This window comes from Cervus canadensis, chromosome 4, assembly GCF_019320065.1.
Source record: "Cervus canadensis isolate Bull #8, Minnesota chromosome 4, ASM1932006v1, whole genome shotgun sequence".
Lineage (NCBI taxonomy): Eukaryota > Metazoa > Chordata > Mammalia > Artiodactyla > Cervidae > Cervus > Cervus canadensis.
Window position 1 is genome coordinate 89,252,999 of NC_057389.1, and position 7,903 is coordinate 89,260,901.

A 7,903-nucleotide genomic window follows, 5' to 3' on the forward strand; every position below is an offset into this window, starting at 1 on the left:
AATGTTATAAAGTATAACAAAATAAAAATAGTAATAAAGAAAGGGCAATTTTACTGGCTGTCCCTGTCGCTCTTTCTAGCCTTACCTCTCTACTCAATTCTCCATCACTCTCAATAAACAAGGGCTCAGCATCGCTCCTATTCATTTTAGTATTTGCTAGTATTTCGCAGCCTCAGAGAAGCATACTAGGTAACGCGACCTAAAGATGAACGCTTACATTCTCTAGGTGATTCGCACGCACACCAAAATTTGAGATTCCTGGAAACAGGGAATTTGCTTTTGGCCATGTCCCACCTAGCTTGTGAGATCTCTTAGATCTTAGAGATTGAACCTGTGGCCTTTGCAATGAAGTTCAGAGTCCTAATCATGGGACTGCCGGGGAATTTCCAAGAGGGAGGTTTTTTTTTTTTTAATCTCCCTTTGTCATTTATTTTTTCCCCTTTTATTTCATCCATTCATTCCCAGCCTGGGGGCATTTATTTGATTTACCTGCGTGCTCTCCTGGGGTACTGTCCTTCCAGCCTAGTGGTCCTGCCTCCCGACGCCGACCATTGGTTGACTCCCTCAACACACCCCTGATTGGTGGCCGCAGGCCGACCTCACTGTCCATCAAAGTTGGCGAGAAGGCTGCAGCGGAGCAGATTGGCGGCGGCTTCAGTAGGTGCCTACGGACTCCGTGAGGCCGCAGTGGTCGCTGCTGCTTAAGGTGCTGGCAGAGCAGCTGCGGCCTGGGTCTGGGCACGTGGGGGCTGTCGCTGGAGCTGGCGGCGCGGTGTGGATGCAGGTCAGGTTGGCGGCTGTGAGGCGCGGCTGCATGGCCTTCACGGAGCACAGCTGGAGAGCAGGCCTCGGCTCAGGTGTGTCCCTCCTCTTTACATAGCTAGTGTCACGGACTGCATCTTTATCCTTTGTGTTCCCTTTAAAATAGGTTTATGATGACTGTGTTGTGTATTTGCCTTTTAAATAATAAATAAGAAAAGGAGGAGTTATGAACCAAAATGCACTTCCCTGGTGGCTGAGTGGTAAAGAATCCGCCTGCAATGCAGGAGCCGTGGGTTCGATCCCTGGGTCGGGAAGATCCTCTGGAGAAGGAAATGGCAACCCACTCCAGTATTCTTGCCTGGGAGATTCCGCGGACAGAGGAACCTGGCGGGCTACAGTACATGGTGTGCCGTGAAAAAAAGTCGGACATGACCTAGCTACTAAACAACAACAAATGAACCAAAATGATAACATTGGCTTTTACCTTTACTTAAGTAGTTACCTTTGGTGGTGTTTGTTTTTTCTTATAGCTTCTAGTTACTATCTCATGTGCCTTCGTTCACCTCCAAGAGCTTCCTTTAGCATTTCTTTTAAGGCAGGGCTACTGGTAGTGAATTTTCTCAGCTGTTGTTTGTCTGGAAATATCTTAATTTCTCCTTTCTTTCTGAAGGATAGTTTGCTGGGTAAAGAAATCTTAGTTGAAAGGTGTTTTTCCTTTCAGCTGTTTATCTTAAAAAAAAATTATTTATTTGGCTGCCTCAGATCTTCCTTGCTAGGAACGGATTTCTCGCTAGTTGTGGACTCCATAGTTGTGGTATGTGGGCTTAATTGCTTTGTGGCATGTGGGACCTTACTTCTCTGGGGACTGAAGCTGTGTCTCCTGCTTTGAGAGACAGATTCTTAACCATTGGACCCCCAGGCAAGTCTTATCAACTGTTATGAGGATGCTTGGTACATGGTAACTGCTTCTTTCTTGCTGTTTTCAGAAGTGTGTCTTTCTGCAACTTGACTATTATATGTCTTTCAGGAATTTGACTATAACGTGCTATCTTTGAATTTATCCTGCTTAGAGTTTTTTGAACTTTTTGAATCTGTGTATTCATGTACTTCATCAGATTTAGGAAATTTTTTGGCCATTATTTCTTCCAGTCTTTTGGGGGTAACTTTCTCTTTTCTTATGGGACTGTGTTTATGACGTGTATGTTGCTTACCTGGTGCTTGGACTTGCTAATTTCAGTACCTTATCTTCAAGTTTGCTGATCCTTTCTCCTACCTGTTCAAATCTGTCGTTGAGCCCCTCTTTTGAAATGTTCATTTCAATTATTATGTTTTATAGCTGCAGAATTTTTGCTTGGTTCATTTTCATAATTTCTATCTTTTTATTGATATTTTCCTTTTGTTTGTATACATCTTCCTGATTTACTTTAGTTCTTTGTTTTCCTAAACATATCCAAGACAGTTAATTTCTTGTCTTTGACTAGTAATTCCAATGTGTAGACTTCCTCAGGGAAGTTTTTATTGAGATCTTTTTTCTTGTGAATGAACCATAGTTTCTTTGTTTAAATTTATCACTTATACATTTTGAAATTAAGAAATACATTCCTTAACAACCCAAAGAATAAATAAATAAGTCACAGTGGAAATCCTGCATTATTTTGAACTGAATGATACTGAAATTGTAACATGGAAAAATTTGGATGTCTTTAAAGCTTTGCTTATGGAGAAATTTATAGCCTTAAATATATGCATTAGAAAAAAAGGACTGAAAATTAACTATAATTTAAAGCACCTAAAGAAGTTTTTAAAAAAGACCAAATTAAATCCAAAGAAAATACAAGGGAGAAAATAGTAAAGGTAAGAGCAAACATTAATGAAATAGAAAAAAACTGCAGTAGAAATAATCAATAAAATTGACAAAACCAGTTGTTGGGTAAGATAAATAAAATGGGTAATCTTCTGGCAACACTGAGTAAATAGAGAGAGAAAGCACAATAACCAATATTAGGAAGGATAAGGGTTGTCTTACATACATAATGTCTCATAGTCATTAAAATATGAGGATTTTTTAAAGCATTATTTTAATAACTTTGAAAATTAAAATGAAACAGAGACCTTTCTAGAGAAATACAACTTACTAAAATGGGCAAAGAGGGACTTCCCTGGTGGTCCAGAGGCTAAGATTCCATGCTTTCAATGCAGGAGGCCTGGGTTTGATGCCTGGTCAGGGAACTATCTCCCACATGCTGCAACTAAGAGTTTGCGTGCCACAACTATAAACAAATAAACAAAAGAAATAGAAAATGTAAATAATCTTACACATATTTTAAAAAGTGTCTCTGTAACTAAGAACTGGCCCCAAGAAAACTACAAGCCCAGATGACTTCACTGTGATATCTGCTAAGAGTGAAGACATAGCACCAATGTTACACACACTATCCCTGTGTTTGAAGAAGAAAGAACTTTTCTTAATTCATCTTGTGACACCAGCATAACCTTGCAATAAAGTCCCGGTAAAGATGTATGAGACAGGAAAATTAGAGATCAATCTTACTCTTGAACTCACATGCAAAAGTTCTTATGAATTTGAGCAAGTAATATGTAAATAGAGTAGTAACTCATGACTGAATTGGTTTCTTCCAAGAATGCAAGGTTGGTTTAACATTCAAAAATCAATTATTGTAGTTAATCATATGAACATAATAAAGGAAAAATAAAATTATCTCAAATGATGCAGAGGAAGCATTTGATAAATTTAATAACTTTTAATGACAAAAACTTGCAGTAAACTAGAAATATATTATTGTTCTTCAGTTGCTCAGTCGTGTCTGATTCTTTGTGACCTCGTGTACTGCAGCATGCCAGGCTCTCCTGTCCTCCACTATCTCCTGGAGTTTGCTCAGATTCATGTCCATTGAGTTGGTGATGATATCTAACCATCTCATCCTCTGCCATTCCCTTCTCCTTTTATCTTCTATCTTTCCTAGCATCAGGGTCTTTTCCAGTGAGTCAGCTCTTTGCATCAGGTGGCCAAAGTATTGGAGCTTCAGCTTCACCAACAGTCCTTCCAATGAATATTCAGGGTTGATTTCTTTAGGACTGACTGGTTTGATCTCCTTGCTGTCCAAGGGGCTCTCAAGGGTCTTCTCCAGCACCACAGTTTGAAAGCATATAGCACCCTTACTCTGCTGAAGAGTATCAACAAAATATCTGAAGCAAAAACATACTTAAGGGTGGGGTATTGAAACTGGAATTACTGTCACCACTTCTGGCTTACCAGGTAGCACTAGTGGTAAAGAACCTGCCTGCCAAATCAAGAGATGTAAGAGATGTGGGTTTGATCCCTGGATCGGGAAGATCCCCTGGAGTAGAAATGGCAACCCATTCCAGTATTCTTGCTTGGAGAATCCCATGGACAGAGGATCCTGGTGGGCTACAGTTTATAAAGTGGCAGAGTCGGACATGACTGAAGTGACTTAGCATGCACACACACATCACCACTTCTTATTAACATTGCACTGGAGGTCCTAGTCAGTACAATAGGACAAAAGAATATAGCAAAAGAATTGTAAAGGAAGAAATAAAAGTCACCATCTGCAGATCACATTATTGTATATGTAGAAAATGGAAAAAAAATCTATGCACAGATTTAATATATGATATATATAGCAAAGTCACTGGATATAAAATCAAAACACAAAAATCAGTTGTGTTTCCTGGTACCAACAACTCTAGAAAAAGCCATTTGAAAATGATGCCATTTGCAATCATATCAAAAAGCATCAAATACCTAAGATTGAATCTAATGAGAGCAGTGTAAGAATTCTACACAGAATAAACACAAATGCAAATAAAAAAGTATTATTGAGAAAATTAAAATCTAAACAAATAGAAAAATATACTGTGATCATGGATTGGAAGACAATATTGTTAAAACATTTTCTTTTTTTAGCCATGCTGCGTGGCACATGGGATCTTAGTTTCCTGACCAGTTATTGAACCTGTGCCCCCTGCATTGGTAGCATGGAATCTTAGCCACTGGACTGACAGGGAAGTCCCCATGAAAACATTAATTCTACATCAACATCTATTGATCTATAGATTCAGTGAAATCCCAATCAATAGCTTGGTAGGGGGTGTGTGTGTGTGTATGTATGTGTTGGTGGAAATACAGAACGGTGCAGCCCAAATGAAGGACAGTATGGAGGCTCCTCATAAAACTAAAAATAGAACTACCTCACCATCCAGCAGTCCTGCTTCTGGATATAAACTCAAAATAATTGGAGTCAGGATCTCAAAGAGATACTTGGACTTTTACATTCATTGATGAGTTACTTACAATAGCAAAGCTATAGAAACAACCTGTGTGATCATCAATGAATAAATGGATAAAGGAAATATTATACACACACACACACACACACACACACACACACACACGAGTCTTTTTCAGCCTTAAGAAAGAAGTAAGTTCTGCCCTTTGCTACAACATGGGTGAGTTTGGAGGTCCTAATGTTACTTGAAATAAGCCAGACACAGAAAGACATATACTGTATGATTCCACTTATGTGAGGGATTTGTAGTCAACTTTATAGACAGGATATAGAGTTGTGGGTGCCAGGGGTTCAGGGAGGGAGAATGGGGAGTTACTGTTTACCAGGTATAGCGTTTTAGTTGTGGAAGATGAATAAGTCCCCAGATCTACTATATAGCATTACGAGGGCTTCCCAGGTGGCACTAGGGGTAGAGAACTCACCTGCCAATGCAGGGGACATAAGAGATACAGGTTGGCTACCTGGGTCAGGAAGATTCCCTGGGGGAAGTTATGGCAACTCACTCCAGTATTATTGCTTGTGGAGTCCCATGGACAGAGGAGCCTGGCTGACCCCAGTCCATAGGGTCACAGAGTTGGACACAACTGAAGTGACAGCATGCACAGCATAATGCATATAGTTTAAAATACTGTATTGTATACGTAAAACTTTTTTTTACGTGAGTATATCTTAAATTATCAAAAAATACAGAAAAGGAGCATTTAGAGGTGATGGTTACGTTTATAGCATTGTTTGTGGTGATGGTTTTAAGGGTATTTATCTTCAACTTCATAGAAATATATACATTAAACATGTACAGCTGTTTTGTATGTTAGTCCTACCTTAGTTAAAAAATAAATGCAGTTGTTTATTTTTTAACTTTATATTTTATATTGGAATTTAGCTGATTAACAACGTGTTAATAGCAAAGCAGTTCAGTTATACATACACAAGTATCTATTCTTTTTCAAATTCTTTTCCCAACTTGGTTGTAGAATATTGAGCAGATTTCTCTGTGCTCTATGGTAGATCCTTGCTGGTCATCCATTTGATTACAGCAGTGTGTACATGTCAATCCCACACTCCCTAAATATCCCTCCCCCTAAACCTCCCCCCACACCCCGCCCTGAAACCACAGGTTTGCTCTCTAAGTCTGTGAGTCTGTTTCTATTTTGTAAATAAGTTCATTTGTGTATCTCTTCTTTTAGATTCCACATATAAATGATATCATGCGGTATTTCTCTTTCTCTGTCTGACTTAATTCACTCAGTATTTTAATCTCTAGGTCCATCCATTGTTGCTGTAAATGGCATTATTTTATTCTTTCTAATGGCTGAGTAATATTCCCTTGTATATATGTACCACATCTTCTTTATCCACTTTTCTGTTGATGGACATTTGTTTAAATGTTTAACAACTTTTTAAAGAGTTTAAACAATGTTTTTAAAAAGTGAATTTTCAATTTGGTTACTCTTTGCTCCTCTGTGATACTTGAGTTGACTTTTGTTCCCTTTGATTAGTAATTTTCATTTCTGAAATAGTTTAAAAAGAATTTTTTAATCCTAAAATGTTTTTGGTTAAACAGATGTCTTTACGTGATTTTGTACATTTTACATATTAAAAAAAAAAAAAAGTTTACCAAAAATCTCACGTTAGCTGCTCTATGGAGAATGGCCTGTAGGGGGCGAGAGTGGAAACGGGCAGAGCATTTTGGAGGCTTTTGGAGATGAAGACTGAATAAGGACAGACTTTTGATAGATTGTGTTTCTAAATTAAAGTGTCTACAGAAGCTAAAGCAACAATGTAAATCAACTACACGTCAATCAAAAATTAATTAAAAAATGAAGTGTCTCAGAAAATGTCCAAAAGAACAGAAATAGGATGTGTAACTTCTAAACTGAGTGTAAGAGAAAAATGGAATGACCAAAATTCCAAAACAAAGCAAGGAAAGTGAGAAAAAGAAATATAGCAACTGAGGGGCCACAAGAAAGTACCTAATAAATCCAAACACATTAGGAACTGTAATTAATGTAGATAGTCTAAATCTACATGAGTCCATACAGTGCCACAAGCCATAGGTCACAACTGAGCATTTGAAATGGGGATGGTCTGAACTGAGGTGTGCTGTTAGTGTGAAATGCACCCCAAAATTTGGAGATCTGGGATTTTGAAAAAGTAAAATATTACTTGTCTTATACTGATTCTTTTTGGAGGTGATAACATTTTGGATATGTTGTTAAATAACACATGTTATTAAAATGAATTTCACCATTTTATTCATCTTTTGATTGTGGCTGCTAAAAACATTTAAATTAGAGAGATGGCACACGTTACATTGCTATTGGACAGCATAAGTACAAAGTGGGGGAGTGTGCGTCCTCAGTCATGTCCAACTCTCTGCAACTCTCTGGACTGTAGCCCGCCGGGCTTCTCTGTCCATGGGATTTCCCAGACAAGAACACTGGAGTGGGTCGCCATTCCCTTCTCCAGGGGATCTGTACAATACTTGAATTAAAAGACAAATATTTTCTGGCTGGCTAAGAAGAATTAAAATCCAGAAACATATTACTTGCATTTAAACTTACACAGTGTAACAAGTTGCCATTAAAGGATGTCAACAGCCAGAAAGAAAGTTTGTTTAAGTCTATTATTATTGGATGGCATAGACTTTCTTTTTTTGGCTGTGCAGTGCAGTATGTGGAATCTTAGTTCCTCAACCAGGCATGGAAACTGCCCCCCTGCAGAGAAAGCACGGAGTTATAACCCCTGGACCACCAAGGAAGTCCTGGACTGCATAGACTTTAGTGTAGGAAGCCTTACTAGGTATAACT